The 17405-nt window shown below is 43.5% G+C and overlaps 1 pseudogene; it reads right to left on the bottom strand.

Annotated features, from left to right (window-relative positions):
• Positions 1-1496: 1496 nt before the first annotated feature.
• Positions 1497-15857, bottom strand: LOC147583445 (26S proteasome regulatory subunit 4-like; annotated as a pseudogene).
• Between the last annotated feature and the right edge of the window lie 1548 nt (positions 15858-17405).

The raw sequence follows: 17405 nt of genomic DNA, 5'->3' as shown, positions 1-17405 counted from the left end.
TTGTTCTTTCATCTTTTTGGCTCATTTTGCTTTGTGTACTTCCCTCATGGTTCATCGGTGTTCTAGCATATGTCAGAATTTCCTTCCTTTTTAAGGATGAGTAATATTCTACAATATTGTAGGCATATGCTAAATTTTGTTCATCCATTCATTCACTGATGGACAATTCAGTTATTTCCATCTTTTGGCTCTTGTGAATAATACTGTTATGAACAGTGGTGTACAAGTATTTGTGTGAATACCTGCTTTCAGTTCTTTGGGTATATACCCATAAGTGGGGTTGCTGAACCATATGGCAATTCTATGTTTAAATTTGGATGAAGTCTAATTTGTCTATTTTTTCTTTTGTTGCTTGTGCCTTTTGTTTCATATCCATAAAACCATCATCAAATCCACTGTCATGAAGCTCTTGTCCTGTATTTTCTACTAAGAGTTTTATAGTTTTACTTCTTACATTTCAGTCTTTGATCCACAGTGTGTAGATTTTATTACGTGCTAAATTAGTGATCTTTTAAAATATATAAACCCGGAGTGCCTGGGTGGCTCAGTCAGTTGAGCATCGGACTCTTCATTTCGGCTCAGGTGGTGGTCTCATGGTTCGTGGGTTCAATCCCCGAGTCGGGCTCTGTGCTGACAGTACAGACCCTGTTTTGGATTTTTCTCTCCTTCTTCCTCTCTCTCTTCTCCTCCCCTGCTCACGTGGGCTCTCTCTCAAAATAAATAAACTTAAAAAAAAAATATATATATATATAAACCCAATCACGTCACACAGAAATTTGCTGAGCTCTTTTATCTCATTCAAATTAAAAATCATTCTTACCCTAGTCTGCAGGGCTCTACCTGATCTGGTTTACACTTGTCTGACTTGAACAAATTCTAGGAACACTGCCCACACCATGCTATTTCTCCAACATGCCAAGCACATTCCCACTTCAAAGAATTTATACTAGCTATTCCTTTTTCCAGGAACACACTTCCCTTCAGATCTCTGATTATATGCCCCCCTCTCAATGAGGTCTTTCTGGAGAACTTGAAGAAGGATTACTCTGCTTTTGTTTTCTTATTAGCATTTGTCACTGCTTGACATCTTACTTGTTTTTCCCTTGTGTCGCCCAAAGAGAATATAAACTCTAGGAAGGCAAATATCTTGGCGTCTCTTTTGTTGTAATAGTATTCCCAAATTTTTATCTGAATGCTCAGAATAAAGCCACTTAGGGGTGGCCAATGGGTGAAAAACTTCTAAGCCATATCTTAAAAATAAGGAGTGTACCTCCTTTTCTCTCTTTCTACTGGCTAGAATTGGATGTGTTGGCAATCAGTTTTAAACTATTTAGATGATGACAACTCCTTAAAGATGACAAAGCAACAAGACTGATGAAACCTGGGTAACTGTTGATTTCTTAAAACTGTTGTAAAGACTTGGTCTTCCCTCCCTTAAATTTTTTTTTTTTAATATTCATTTTTGAGAGAGAGACAGAGCGTGAGCAGGGGAGGGGCAGAGAGAGAGGGAGACACAGAATCCGAAGCGGGCTCCAGGCTCCGAGCCATCAGCACGGAGCCCAATGTGGGGCTTGAACCCATGAGCCGTGAGATTATGACCTGAGCTGAAGTTGGACGTTTGACCGACTAAGCCATCCAGGTGCCCCAGGCTTCTCTTTTTTTGAGAAAGGGCACACTTTATTTGAAAGAGAACATTGCACACGACCAAAAGATGAAGGCAGCCCAAAGAGCATCCTATACATCATGCTCAAATAGATACACAGGATGACAGGTGAAGAATACTAAGAGTACACTTGATGTGATGAGCACTGAGAAATGTATAGAATTTTTTTAATGTTTACTTTTGAGAGAAAGAGTGAGTGGGGGAAGGGCAAAGAGAGAGGGGAACAGAGGATCCAAAGCAGGCTCTGCGCTGACAGCAGCAAGCCCGATGCAGGGCTCAAACTCACGAACCATGAGATCGTGACCTGAGCCAAAGTCAGACGTGCAACTGACTGAGCCACCCAGGCACCCTATAATGTACAGGAATTTTGACTCACTATATCATACTCCTGAAATTAATATAATACTGTCCATTAATTATACTTGAATAAAAAACATTTTTAAAGGTACATAGGATGTTCTGCTAATAAGAAAGATAAACTGGAATATGTATCCTTTGGGACCTGTCCCTAGTCATATCTCTCTGAGGGGCTGGAAAACTCCTTTTTTTTTTTTTCCAGAAGGTTTTTAATGTTTATTTATTTTTGAGAGACAGGAATAAAGCATGAGTTGGGGGAGGGGCAGAGAGAGGAAACAGAATCCGAAGCAGGCTCCAGGCTCTGAGCTGTCAGCACTGAGCCCAACATGGGGCCCAAACCCAAGAGCCATGAGATCATGACCTGACCTGAAGTCAGATGCTTAACCGACTGAGCCACCCAGGTGCCCCTGGAATACTCTTAATCATTTATTTGAAGGCAACTGTGGTTCATTAAACATAGAGCCATTCAAGGGTGCCTTCTTGTTTTTCATAAAAACATTCTTAGATTTTTTTTTTTTTTTTTTTTAGTCTTCATTTGTTACTTTCATTCTATGTTCTCTCAAGGTCATCAGATTACTTCCTGTACTGATTGCCTTAATGTTAACACCAAGGAGGTCATTAGCTATGATCAAGTCGTCTAGGGGTTATGGGAGCAGCAGCCAGCATCATTCTGCTTGTATGAATCGTACTTCTTGGTCCTTCCATTGGTCAGAGGGAATTGGCTCTCCCTGTCAATGTGGCCCTGTCTGATAACTACTGGATCCAAATTTCCTACTAGGTTTGTGGCCATGGTAATTTGCATGTCTCCCCTTGAATCATATCCATCCAACTGGTTTCACAGTTCCAATAATGTTTCCTGAATTTCTCTCTCACCACCAGAATTTGAGTAATATTTTCTTTGTCGTAATGACATCAGTTTCATCAATAAGAATGATGGATGGTGCATGTTCCTCAGCAACTTGAAACAATTCTTGTATGAGTTTGGGCGCATCACCTAGGTACTTCTGAGTAATTCAGAGCCAGCTGCTCTCAAGAAAGTGGCTAAGGTTTGGTTTGCTACTGCTTTGGCTAGTAAGGTTTTACCTGTGCCAGGTGAAGCATAAAGAACAGGGCACCTGGGTAACTCAGTCGGTTAAGCATCCAACTTTGGGTCAGGTCATGATCTTGTGGTTAGTGAGTTCGAGCCCCACATCAGGCTCTGTGCTGATAGCTCAGAACCTAGAGCCCGCTTCGGATTCTTTGTCACCCTCTCTCTCTGTTCCTCTCCCACTCGCACCCTGCGTGTGTCTCTCTCTCAACCTTAAATACAGATTAAAAAAAAATTAAAAAAAAAAAAAAAGGATGACTCTCTCAGGGTCCTCATACCTATTTTTAAAAATAATATTCAGGATGAGCAAAAGTAAACTCACAGATTCCATAATTTTCTGGCTTTGGTTGTCCAACCCGCCAATAACAGCATAGGTCTCCTGGAAGAGCTTTTCTACCTTCATTGCGGTGACCAGGGGATCCATGTCATCCATGCACTTTATGGTTGAACAGGACCAAGCAGTTGGGTTCCAGCAGACTGTTGTCTACAAATGAAAGAATGCTGGTATAGTATTCTGAGTCCAGAGATGTAGACACAATGGCACATCTTTGATCATCAATGACCTCTTCCAAGGTTCCTACCAACATAGGGGGTCCCCCTCAGATCATCCACCATTGATCATTCTTCCCCCTGCCTTTCTCCTAAAGGCTTCATTTATTCCTGATTCTGTCTTTTTTTTAAAAAAAAATTATTTATGGGGGCACCTGGTGGCTCAGTCAGTTAAGCATCCAACTTTGGCTCAGATCATCATCTCAGAGTTTGTGAGTTTGAGCCCTGCATTGGACTCTCTGCTGTCAGCACAGAGCCTGCTTTGGATCCTCTGTCCCCCTCTCTCCCTGCCCCTCCCCTACTCACTCTCTCTCTCTCTCTCTCTCTCAAAAATAAACATTGAAAAAAAGAAAAAACAGTGTGGAATTTCTCATCTTGTCTCATCACTGGAAGGAATGCAGCTAGATCAGCTCCAAACCATTTTGCACAACTAGGAAATTGATCTGAGGATTAACACAATAATCTGCATAACCTGAGCCACAGAACTTGGTAGGTATGCAGTGTGAAGACATGAACTGAGGGAGAGAAAAGCTGTGGAGGGTAGGGAGATGTATTTTCAGAGAGGGTACAGAGAAGGGCAGGGGGGAGAGTGGGGTGCACCTGGAGAGTACAGGGAAAGCACTCCCCTGAAAATAGCTGGAGAGAAAGAGAAAGAGTGAAAACACTCACAAGAGACTGGACAAGAAATCTGTTCCCTAAAACCACTGATGGGGAGAAAGAAGAGGGTTTCAATACCATCAGGATTCTAAAAACAGAAGAGCACAGAGTCGGAAATTCCCGAGCTCAGTACCTGGTGGTGCTCTGGTGAGGAAGAAGGGTGAATCTCCAGGAGTGGCCTGCGAGGTCTGAGGGGCCCGTGTGCCACATGGGGAGAAGTATTTCCCCTATTTGGAGAGCATTTGGTAGAGGCCATATGGTCTACCCACAGGCAAAGGTCCCAACAGACCTCAGAGAGCAGTCATGTTTGCTGATATTGGAACAAAGACACCAGATTACGGTGAAATCTGGCACTGGCTGTATGTTGTATTTGCCATAATCTCCGAACCTCTGCTGCTGCTTGATTGCCCATAAGTTTTCTGGGGGCAAGAGGGAACCGGTTATTGCTCAGTGAGACCCTCCCCCACAGAATCAGCACTGGTACGAGCCGTGGAGGTCTCTGAACTGAGGGGTTTTGAAACAGAGCCCCGTCTGAGATAAAACGCTAGAGGGAGTGCCGCCTGGCAGGCTCATGGCTTGGAAACAGACAGGGTAGAGGCAGGTAGTAGACGGAAACCTGAGACAAAGGAGGGGTGCTTGATTGCCGGTCAGTGAGAGCACAAGGTTTCTGGGCCAGAGACTAGGAAGCGGGGTGAAGCCATTTTCACCTCTCCCACACATGTGCCTACATGCGCAAGCACATGCGCACCACGCTGATCCACCCCAGGAAGTTGAGTAATGTCACCTAGTGGAAAATGGGAGCCACTATACCAAGCCTGGCCCAACTGCTCCCTCCAAGCATATCCCCTAGAAGACCAGCACAAGTCTCTCCACCTACTTAGTGTATGGGCTACAGAGTGCTTCATAGTTTGAGTTCTCTGGGAAACTGGATGTAACTTCATTCCTGTTTCACTCTGTTTGCTGGTTCATCTATTCGTTTTTGGTGGTTTTTTTTGTTTTTGTTTTTGTTTTGCTTCTGTTTTTAGGTTTTCTCCTCTCTTTTTAAAAAAAATTTTTTTAGTTTTTTTTTTTTTTTTTTTTTTTTTTGAGAGAGAGAGACAGACAGAGACAGAGCACGAATGGAGGAGAGGCAGAGAGAGAGAGGAAGACACACAGTTGTCAGCACAGAGCCCGATGTGGGGCTCGAACTCATGAACTGCAAGACCATGACGCAAGCTGAAGTTGGATGCTTAACCTACTGAGCCACCCAGGTGCCCCTCCCCATTCTTTCTTTTCTTTTTCTTGGATACAGAAACAGAAAATTTTATTTCTCTCTCTCTTTTTTTAAATGCTTCTTTTTGAGAGAGAGACAGAGAGAGAGAGAGAGAGAAAGCGCAAGCAGGGGAGGGGGTTGGATACCCAACCAACTAAGCCAACCAGGCACCCAATCTTCTTCTTTTCTTTTTAATTAAAAAATTTTATTACTATATTTTTAATTTGTTTGTATTTTTAATTCTATTTCACTTTATTTCATTTTAATCTATTTTATTCTATACATTCTTTTAACTTTTAAAATTTTTAGTCCTTTTTTTGTTTTCTTTCCATTTTTCCTCTATTTGTTTTTTTTCAATGTTTATTTTTGAGAAAGAGAGAACCAGAGTGCAAGCCGGGCAGGGGCAGAGAGAGAGGGAGACACAGAATCCAAAGCAGGCTCCAGGCTCTGAGCTGTCAGCACAGAGCCCGACGTGGGGCTCGAACTCACGGACTGTGAGATCATGACCTGAGCCGAAGTCGGACGCTTAACCGACCGAGCCACCCAGGCACCCCTAAAAAACATATTTTTTAAGGTTTATTTATTTTTGAGGGAGAGAGACAGAGCACAAGTGGGGGAGGGCAGAGAGAGACGGATACACAAAATCTGAAACAGACTCCAATCTCCAAGCCACCAGCACAGAGCCTGATGAAGGGCTCAAACCCACAAATCTTCAGATCATGACCTAAGCCAAAGTCAGATGCTTAACTGACTGAGCCACCCGGAAGTCCCTATTCTACTGAACATTTAGAGAAGAGTTAACACCTATTCTTCTGAAGTTGTTCCAAAAAAATAGAAATGGAAGGAAAACTTCTAAACTCATTTTACGAGGTCAGCATTACCTTGATTCCAAACCAGACAAAGACCCCACGAAAATGGAGAATTACAGACCAATTTCCATGATGAACATAGATGTAAAATTCTCAAGAAGATACTATCCAACCAGATCCACCAATACAGTAAAAGAATTATTTACCACAATCAAGTGGAATTTATTCCTGGGATGCAGGGCTGGTTTAATATCCACGAATCAATCAATGTGATACATCACAGTAACAAAAGAAAGGATAAGAACCACATGATCCTCTCAGTAGATGCAGAGAAAGCATCTGACAAAATACAGCATACTTTCTTATTAAAACCCTCAAAAAAGCAGGGATAGAAAGATCATACCTCAAGATCATAAAAGTCATATACAAAAGACCCAATGCTAATATCATCCTCAATGGGGAAAAACTGAGAACTTTCCCTCCAAAGGTCAGGAACACAACAAAGATGTCCACTCTCACAACTGTTATTCAACATAGTGTTGGAAGTCTTAGCCTCAGCAGACAACACAAAGAAATAAAAGTCATCCAAATCGGCAAGGCAGAAGTCAAAGTTTCACTCTTCACACACGACATGATACTCTACGTGGAAAACCCAAAAGATCCCACCAAAAAAAAAACCCTGTTAGAACTGATCCATGAATTCAGCAAAGTCCCAGGATATATAAAATCAATATACAGAAATCAGTTGCATTTCTATACACCAATAATGAAGCAACAGAAAGAGAAATCAAGGAATCGATCCCATTTACACCAAAACCCATAAAATACCTAACAATAAACCTAACCCAAGAAGTGAAAAATCTATACACTAAAAACTATAGAAAGCTTAGGAAAGAAATTGAAGAAGACACAAGAAATTGAAAAGCATTCCATGCTCATGAATTGGAAGAAGAAATATTATTATCGATGGTACCCAAAGCAATCTACATATTCAATGCAATCCCTCTCAAAATAACACCAGCATTCACAGAGCTAGAACAAACAATCTTAAAATATGTATTAGAACCATAAAAGATCCCGAGTAGCCAAAGCAATCCTGAAAAAGAAAACCAAAGCTGGAGGCATCCCAATTCTGGAATTCAAGCTAGGTTACAGCTGTAATCATCAAGACAGTATGGTACTGGCATAAAAACAGACACACAGATCAATGTAACAGAATAGAGAACCCAGAAATGGACCCACAAATGCATGGCCAACTAATCTTTGACAAAGCAGAAAAGAATATCCAATGGAAAAAAGACAGTCTCTTCAGCAAATAGTGTTGGGAAAACTGTACAGCGACATGCAGAAGAATGAACCTGGACCACTTTCTTACACCATACACAAAAATAAAATCAAAATGGATGAAAGACCTAAATGTAAGACAGGAAGCCATCAAAATCTTTGAGGAGAAAGCAGGCAAACACCTCTTTGACCTTGGCCGCAGCAACTTCTTACTCAACATGTCTCCGGAGGCAAGGGAAACCAAAGCGAAAATGAACTATTGGGACCTCATCAAAATAAAAAGCTTCTGCACAGCGAAGGAAACAATCAGCAAAACTAAAAGGCAACCTACAGAATAGGGAAGATATTTACAAACGACATATCAGATAAAGGGTTAGTATCCAAAATCTATAAAGAACTTATCAAACTCAACACCCAAAACCCAAACAATCCAATGAAGAAATGGGCAAAAGACAGGAATAGACATTTCTCCAAAGAAGACATCCAGATGGCCAACCAAAACATGAAAAAATGCTCAACATCACTCATCATCAGGGGAATACAAATCAAAACCACAATGAGAGACCATCTCACCCCTGTCAGAATGGCTAACATTAACAACTCAGGCAACAACAGATGTTGGTGAGGATGCAGAGAAAGAGGATCTCTCTCGCACTGCTGGTGGGAAAGCAAACTGGTGCAGCCACTCTGGAAAACAGTATGGAGTTTCCTCAAAAAAGAAAAAATAGAGAAATCAAGGAATCGATCTGTATCACCCAGCAATTGCACTACTAGGTATTTACCCAAGAGATACAGGTATGCTGTTTTGAAGGGGCACATGGACCCCAATGTTTATAGCAGCACTATCAACAACAGCCAAAGTATGGAAAGAGCCCAAAAGTCCATCGACGGATGAATGGATAAAGAAGATGTGATATATATATATATACAATGGAGTATTACTCGGCAACCAAAAAGAAAGAAATCTTGCCCTTTGCAACTACATGGATGGAACTAGAGGGTATTATGCTAAGTGAAATTAGCCAGAGAAAAGACAAATATATGACCTCACTCATACATGGAATTTAAGATACAAAACAGATGAACATAAAGGAAGGGAAGTGAAAGTAAAAAAACAACAACAAAAAAAAAAAAAAACGGGAAGAGGGACAAACCATGAGAGACTTTTAAATACAGAGAACAAACTGAGGGGTTTGCGGTGGGGGGATGGGCAAAGGGCATTAAGGACACTTGTTGGGATGAGCACTGGGTGTTATATGTAAACAATGAATTGCTAAATTCTATTCCTGAAATCATTATTGCACTATATGTTAATTAACTTGGATGTAAATTAAGAAAAAAAAAGTAGTGTGAGTATGCCCTCCTAGTATTTGTAATTATTTTTTATTAAAAAATTTATTTAATGTTTATTTATTTTTTTTGGTTTTTAAATTTTTATTTATTTATTTTTTTAACATTTATTTATTTTTGAGACAGAGAGAGACAGAGCATGAGCAGGGGAGGGTCAGAGAGAGAGGGAGACACAGAATCCAAAACAGGCTCCAGGCTCTGAGCTGTCAGCCCAGAGCCCGATGCGGGCTCAAACTCACGGACCGCGAGGTCATGACCTGAGCCGAAGTCGGACGCCCAACCGACTGAGCCACCCAGGCGCCCCAATGTTTATTTTTTTTTTTGAGAGACAGAGAGAGAGAGAGACAGAGCACAGCAGGAGGGGAAAAGGGGCAGAGAGAGAGGGAGACACAGAATCTAAAGCAGGCTCCAGGCTCTGAGCTGTCAGCACAGAGGCTGATGCGGGGCTCGAACTCATAAACCATGAGATTATGCCCTGAGCCCAAGTCAGATGCTTAATGGACTGAACCACCCAGGTGCCCCCAGGGTGGATACTTTAAAATCCCTCAGTGCTGGTTGTAAACTGGGCACAAACACATTGTGTGCATCTGAGGAATAGAGCAAGGGATCAGATTTGCCTCCAAATGAATGAATACCCTGCCATAGCCAGAGCTCTCTGAAAATGGAACAGGCCCTCTGAGTTAGAGACCATCCTGCTCCTTGAGCAATGCAGGCAAAAACGGGGTACTCATGTGGTGGCTAAGATGTCCAGAGCACTGGGAAGTTGGACTCGATGACTGATATCTTTCAAACCCTGAGTAGCTAGTACCCTAAGCATTAATAGGGTACTGGAGTGTGATGTTGTCAACCTTGTGAAAAGGATCCAGCCAACTGTGAGACCACCATCCTTCACTGCTGTTGTACTCATTCTTGCTCTGAACTGTACCCTTACAAAACAGTTAAGATGGTAAATTTTATGTATAGTTTTCCACAATTAAAAACTCGAAAAAAAAAAAATTAAAACATATGCAGTAGTCAGTTCATATGAAATACCAACATATGAGGAATGAGCCTCAGAAACAGTGGCTAATGACTCTTAGAGGCCTTGTAAATGCTCCAAAGATGTGACTGTGAGCTGGGATAGTGCAGCTGTCTGTTGGCAAGGAGGCATCTTTGCAAACGGCCTGGGGACCATAATCTGCCTGGTGTGGAGACCTTGTAATTTTCCCAATGGAGGCGGGAAGCTTATGGACAGTGGACCTGTCCTCCCTCTAACTGCTCCTTGTAGCTCCCTGTGGCACCTGCTCCTGTCCCTTGACCAGAGAAGTTCTCCTGCCTCTGAGTGCAATATTAGTTCTTTAACTGTGAGGTTGAAATATAGAATTACAGATCACTTATTGAGTGCTACTGTATGCCCTGCACAAAGTCCCTTACATGTTGTTCCTATTATTTTCACAGTGACTCTCTGCAAGTGTTTTTGTGATTCTTGTCTTATTTGTGAGGAGACTGAAGTCCCAGAGTTAAGTAATAATAATAATAATATCCCTAGAGCAACTAGGATATTTTTAAAGCCCATAAGGTCTCAGAAGCAAAAATGTACTGTAATCATCTCACGGTTGCCACAAAATAGTAATTGCTAATATTTATTAAACATTTAGCAAAGGTTAGGAATTTGGTGAAACTGATTGCATTACCATATTTAATACATTCAGTAAAAGTATTATGTGTAAGAGTGCCCACTTGTCCAGTGCCTGGCACACTGCTCAGTAATGGTCAATTATCATCAGGACAGAGGATTGACACTTCTTTCACACTGAAATATGTAATGCCCAAGATCAATGCCAATTCTGAAACTGTTACTACTTTATTTTTTTGAGCACTGGAAACAAGTTATCGGATAATTTTAAGGCGGAACTCTTGGTTGTAGCTAGTTCAATGCTGCCAGTGTTTTCCATGATACTAACCCTAAAAACAGGAAGATACCAGAAGATGCCACTGAGAATACGTGTGTTTATAGTAGAAAGGCATTCATTCATTCATTCATTCATTCAACAAATAGGTCTTCCATTTGCCAGACCAAACTTCCTGTTTCTCTTCCTCCCTTCAAAAATCAAACAGACAAGGGGCACCTAGGTGGCTTAGCCGGTTAGGCATCTTACTTTGGCTCAGGTCGTGATCTCAAGGCTCGTGAGTTCGAGCCCTGCGTCAGGCTCTGTGCTGACAGCTCAGAGCCTGGAGCCCGCTTTGGATTCTGCGTCTCCCTCTCTCTCTGCCCCTCCCCGACTCATGCTGTCTCCCTCTGTCTCTCAAAAATAAATAAACATTAAAAAAAAAAAATCAGACAATACGGAAAACCTCCAAACAACCCACCCCAAACAAAGCAACAACACCACCCCCACAAATATATCTAGTTTTCAAAAGGGCTCAGGTTGTCACTTGCACATAGAATAGATCCTTCGCAGCAAGTACTGTAGTACTGACTTTGAAAATTTTATACTTACACACTGAATCTCATGGATCTTTATTAAATTCACGGTTAAAGGGGCGCCTGGGTGGCTCAGTCAGTTAAACCTCCACTCTTGACTTGGGCTCAGGTCATGATCTCACCATTAGTGAATTCAAGCCCCCCACCCCCAAGTCTGTCAGTGCAGAGCCTGAGTCTCTCCCCCTCCCCCGCTCACTCATGCTCGTGTGTGTGTGTGTGTGTGTGTGTGTGTGTGTGTGTGTGTGTGTGTGTGTGCGCGCGCGCGCGCGCTCTCTTTCTCTCAAAATAAACTTAAAAAAAAAAATTCATGGTTAAAGCTGAAAAGTGGTGCTTTTGGTGTGTGGCTATTCTCCTTTAACGATATGATGACCTTAAAAGGATCTTTGTGTGGATTAAAACATATATTTAAATACTTACAAAAGTTATTTTTCCTTCTACTCCTGATCCTCACCTTTTCATTTCTGCTCCTTTTGTTAGACCAGGCAATTATTGTTACCAGTTTCTCTGTGGAGATATTTTATGCCCATGCAAGTGTCAGAGCAGAAAAATTTTCCTTCTACCCTTCTACGTTCTTTGTGTAATAATTTAATTGACGTAAAACACATTAACAGGGGAAAAAAGTTAATTTTGTACCCACAGAAACCCCATGAAAAGGTGCATCCCGAAGGTACTCAGGCAATTGAGGTTTATATGCCATTCTGAGCCAAAGAATGGGATACGGGCTTGAAACTTCAAAGGGAAGGAGGGCTATTCAAAAGATGTTTGCCCTGCCATGCAGGTAAGTCCTTCAGATAAAAGCTAACCCTCGTAAAAGCTCCCTTTCTGGGCCAGGTCCCTCTATTTAAGAGCTTTCAGGCAGTTAAGTGAGAAATGTTTCTCTTGAGTCTGCTGGGCCTGGATTGACTTCAGCCCAAACTAGTTCACATGCCAAAGAGGCAGACACATTTTGGGGTGGCATATTCTGCTCCCCCTCACAAACTCCTCTGTATCTTTATCCATGTGAGTCTTTTAATTTTTTATTTTAAATGTTTACACCCAACGTGGGACACCACCTCACAACCCAGAGATCAAGATAGTCAGGCTCCGCTATTGGAGCCTGCCAGGTGCCCCAGGACTACCCAAATGGGTCTTAAAAAAACGAGACGCAATGGTCTGACCATATACATTTTTCTATGCTTCGCTTTTTTTCACTTAATGATTCTTGGAGTTCCTTCCATGTTAGTATGTAAACTGCTCCTTTGCTCTTTTTAGCGATGGTAAGTTATTCCTCCGAGAAAATTTAATTCCACCTGGTTTTCTTGGCTCAAGAGAAGAAAAAGCAAGTCTCTTTGTCCACATGAGTCAGTTGCAGGTTATTAGGAATCCCCGTCCCGCCCACCTCCCTTAGTTGTGGGGAGGGAAAATACCTTAACGTGCTACAACAGGGTATCATTAAGGTGGAAATCAGTCCCTGGTGGAGGCTGGGCGCGGAAGCCCCGGAAGCGACGCCCACCCTCCCACCTCACACAAAGACAAGGCACACAAAGACTCCGCGTGCACGCCGGGCTCCACCGGCGGCGGGGGCGGAGCCGGCGCTCACCCCGCCCCACGCACGCACGCTCCCATTTTTCCGGCTGTTTCCGCGCCCGCAGCGGGAGCCGCCATCTTGGACTTTGGGCCACCTACCCGTCAAAACAGACTCCTTGAAAACTCCGCCGCAGCCGTCTTTCACGAGAAGCCTGTGAGCCTGTGCCGCAATCACTGCGCTAAGGTCACCGCGTTTCTCACAGATGGGTCATAACTCTCAGCGTTCCGTACAACCACAAAGGAAGCAGCCATCTTGTACGGCAATCCCCCTCCATTTCCGGACGGGTCCTCCAACGTGACAGGGGAGACACGAGCCAACATTAGGCGACTCTCGCGCCCTCTAGCGCCGGTGCCCTAGCAGCGACTCCTGCTTTGACCTGTTAGGGATTCTGCTTCCGGGTTTGTCGGGCGGGGCCTTTACGTCACTAGGACTCGCTGTAAACACCGAGCCGGGGCGAGACTGGGCTGGAATCTGAGCTTGCGCGCTGAGCTATCGAGGCGTGACGTGATTGGCGAGGCGTGACGTGACGTGGCGTGGCGTAGCGTGACGTAGCGTGGCGGGGGAAGTCCGGGGAGGACATCCCCTCTATTTAGAGTTCTTGCGTGTTGTGTTAATCCACCACGACCCTGTGAGGCGCGTGTTGGTACCATCTCCAGGGGAGGAAACACACTTCACCCTTGGCCACTCTGCCAAGCCCCGATAAAGACGGGATTAGGCATTTCCCTCACCCATTTCTTTAAATGGCATAAGAAATCTGTGGGGTTGTTGCAAAGATTGAGTGTCCGGATTTAGTGCCTGGTTTCTAATTAATACTAGTTTCTCATTGACAGTAGTAATGACATAACGTCAGCAACCCCGTTGCCAGGCACACTGGTATCTTAATTTACGCTACAGCTCTATGAGGTAGGTATTTGTCAGCATTACCAAGTTTGCGAAATAGCCAGTAGCAATGGCCAGATTGTGGTGGGAGACTGATCTTAACTGTTATACCTACTCTTTGGCAACAGGACCTTGTTGGAGTTATGTGCTAAAAAGGCAGTAAAGAAACGGGCTAATCACCATAGTTCTTGTAGCTTTGTTTTGACAGAGGATTCAAAGGACAGGCTTATGGAAGAGGGAAGAGAAGAGGGTGGGAGGACTGAACCAGAGGGAATGGATGAGAGAGAATAGAACATTTTTTGTCTTGTCTGCACCAGAGGTGAAGAAATGGCTTCCAGCTTGCAGAATGAGCAGTCACGATGATAGTTGCTATGACACGTTTAGTAGTTACTCTTAGGTGTTAATCCAGCCCCAGAAATGGAGGTTGATGTTGGAAAAATAGGTCCTTTATACTATTCTGGCAATGTTTACTTACCTGTAAAACTGGGGTAATAAGAATCCCTGTCCTAGCCACCTAGCCAGATTGTTTTGAGAGAGAGTTTTGGTGTCCAACCCTACCACTTGATGTGATTTTCAAGGCGACCCCTGTGTTGGCAACGCTACCTACTGGTGGAGGGAATGTGCATCTTTACAGCCTCAATAGAAGCCAAACTGGCAATGTCTGTTAATATAGAATTAATTCTTTCCACGAATCTTTCGATCAGCGACATAAAGGCCTAGGAAATTATTTTACAGGCGTATGCCCTATGTGCACAGACATGTGTACAAAGAGATAACAATCCAGCGTTGTTTGAAGAGCAAAAGCTTGGAAACAACCTAATTGTTCATCACTAGGGGATTGGTTAGATTTAAAAAATATGACCTACCTATGTGACAATGTGACCTATCTATATGACCTATCTACGTGCAGCTCTTAAAAAGAACAAAGCGGTGCTGTTATGGAATGAGCTCCAAGATTATATTTACCACATATAATTATGATGGCATTTGGCTGCAAATAATAGAACATTCTTCTACTGCCGCTTAAACAGACAAGTGTCCATCTGTTGCAAGTAGTAAATAATCCAAGCATAGTTAGAGCTGGGGCTTGTATGGGTATGGTGTGCCTTTAGGGATGTAGACCCTTTTTTTTTAATGCAAAAAAGTTTTCTGACTGCGAGCCACATATAAAAAAGTACATAAATCATTAACGTGCAATGTAGTAAATTATTGTAATGTGAATGCCTATGTAACCACTACCTCAGCTGAGAAAGAGAATGCTGCCTGCATTCCCAGAAACTCCCCGTTTTGCTCCTTTACCCCCTGTGCTGGAAGATCCCCAGTAGGTGTGCTTCATTCTAATCACAGTGCACACAGCAAAATCCACGGCAGGAACGCCATTCAGGCCAGCACTGAGCTCCAGCACGGCCATGGATTTGTGGCCCAACCAGTCAGAGACGTTGATGATAGTCAAGAAATAGGACACAGGAATAAAGTAATTTCCTCAAGTTCTGGTGCCCTCAACACTGGGCCTAACCGTGGTGGACCCAGTGGGGACACGTCTTCTGTGCCAGGGGAGACAAAGCAGATGTATGGGCCAGGCCTGTGATGTTTGTGAGAACCAGCTGAGGGTCGTTGGAGGAAGGCCGTGGGCTGAGGGCTGAGTATCTCATCCTGTGTGTGGTCCGCCTTGCTGCATTGGTCCACATGCTTGTGGTCGTGGCAGAACTCTAGCCTGGACAGGGCCAGAAAAACAGGGTGGGCAGCAGTATGACCAGGAAGATGTAGCCGAAGGCACTGTCTGATGCTGCCGTGCCGTGGAGTTGGCACTGGTCATGGGCAGGGAGATGATCATCAGGCACTGGCGGCTTATGATAAGAAACATGTAGTTGCCAACCAAGGAGAATGGGCTGTCCTGCAAAGTGGCACTGAAAGAGTCAAAGTGCACGACCTTGATCATGGCGGTAGTGGAGAATGGCATGCTTTCCAGGTGCCCCTCCACCAGTATGGCAATGAGTATTTAAACAGCAGGATGGCTGCTGGGCTGCCCGGGACTAGCACAGACTGAAAGATCTTCCTGAGCAGGGAGAAATTGAAGTAGTGAAGGACGGTAGGAGCATTGTGGCAAATAGGGTCAGGACATTGCTGATGAGAGTTGAGGAAGCTTCTGTCCAGAGGGGCCAACTGGGAACTAGATGACGAATGAACATACCTGCTAAGCTAAACGAGGCCAGCAGCATGTTGAAGGTTATATGCCCAGATGGTTTATGAAGCACCCAGGGGTGGTTATGGAGACATTCCAGGGAAGCATGGTCCCTAGGCCCCATGTGAAGAAGCCAACCCACATAGCCTTGTTCCTTGCCTGTGGCTGGTGATGGTTTGCCATGGTGAGGGTGTTCTTGTACCACCCGGCTATCAGATCTGTCATTCAGGAAGTTGACTGAGGTTGGGCAGGACCTGGGAGACAGTCCTGGCTTTGTCTCAGGAGTCTGGCAGCCTGACTCTCTTGGAGGGTTCCTACTTGTCAGTCTCTTCATAAGAAGGAGGAGAGCTGGAACTCTTTGGTATTCACACTTCCAAGATCCACAGCACCTACTTCCCAAGTAAGATGTTACAAATAAACAGTGATTTTAGGGATTTTTAGATATCATTACCTGCTCTGCCTCAAATCGTCACTTAGACCACGTCCACTTCCAATAGGGTAGCTTTCTGTTTCCGGAAATTGGATGCATTCCAGGTCTTCAGGACTCTTTGAAGTGCAAAAATAACTTCACATCTGTTACCAGCTCCTACATTGGTTTATTAGTTAGCGCCTCAACAGGGATGTATTTAATAATTAAAGAGCAAGTATGAGTCACATTTTTCTTCTTTATCATCATATCATCATCGTTGTCATTGTCATCATCATCATCACGATATCCTGCGTGAGAATCCAGTACCTAGAGAAGGTGCTGTTTCTGTCCATGAGAAATACACAAGGTTTGTTTGTGCAGGTGTGCAAATGCACATATGTTATTGTCTTGTTGCAGGAGAAATAGGGAAGCCTTTTCCTATTTTTCTACGACTAAGGGATTGAAATTCCACAATGTCCCTCTTAAACTTATGAGTAACATTCATGCAGGACAACACAAACCAAAACAAACAGGAACGTCAGACCTTTGCACTTTTGTCCACATAACATGCACAATTATTGCTTTGTGCAGTTGTCTTTTAAGTCAGAGGAAAAAGGGGTACCTGGGTGGCTCACGTGGTTAAGTGTGTGACTCTTGATTTTGGCTCAGGTCAAGATCCCAGGGTCGTGGGATCAAGCCCCATGTCGGGCTCTGTGCAGGGTGTGGAGCCTGCTTGGGATTCTCTCTGCCTCCCTCTCTCTCTCTCTCTCTCTCTCTCTCTCTCTCTCTCAAATAATAAAAAAAAGTACATCAGAGGAAGGAAAGAGCAGAGCTACAAATAAAAAGGTTCTTTATTTTTTCATTTGGAATTGAATTACTGACTAGTGTCATTTCAT

This window comes from Puma concolor, chromosome A2, assembly GCF_028749965.1.
Source record: "Puma concolor isolate L17-30 chromosome A2, mPumCon1.1.hap2, whole genome shotgun sequence".
Taxonomy (NCBI): Eukaryota; Metazoa; Chordata; class Mammalia; order Carnivora; family Felidae; genus Puma; species Puma concolor.
This window is presented reverse-complemented; position numbering and strand designations above follow the sequence as displayed.